Source organism: Panthera tigris, chromosome A3 (assembly GCF_018350195.1).
Source record: "Panthera tigris isolate Pti1 chromosome A3, P.tigris_Pti1_mat1.1, whole genome shotgun sequence".
NCBI classification, from domain to species: domain Eukaryota; kingdom Metazoa; phylum Chordata; class Mammalia; order Carnivora; family Felidae; genus Panthera; species Panthera tigris.
The window spans coordinates 73415294-73415499 of NC_056662.1; positions in this window are offsets into that span (position 1 = coordinate 73415294).

A 206-nucleotide genomic window follows, 5' to 3' on the forward strand; every position below is an offset into this window, starting at 1 on the left:
TTAACACCTGGGAGAGCTACTTGGGTATTTTTTGGCCAGAAGTGAATTCTTCCCTTCACTAAAAACTAGTCATTCTATAATAAAGCAAGATACTTGTTTTTAAATTTATTTTTTAAAATAATCTCTGCACCCAACATAGGGTTCAAACTTCAGACCCTGAGATCAAGAGTCACAAACTCTACCCACTGAGCCAGCCAGGCACACCA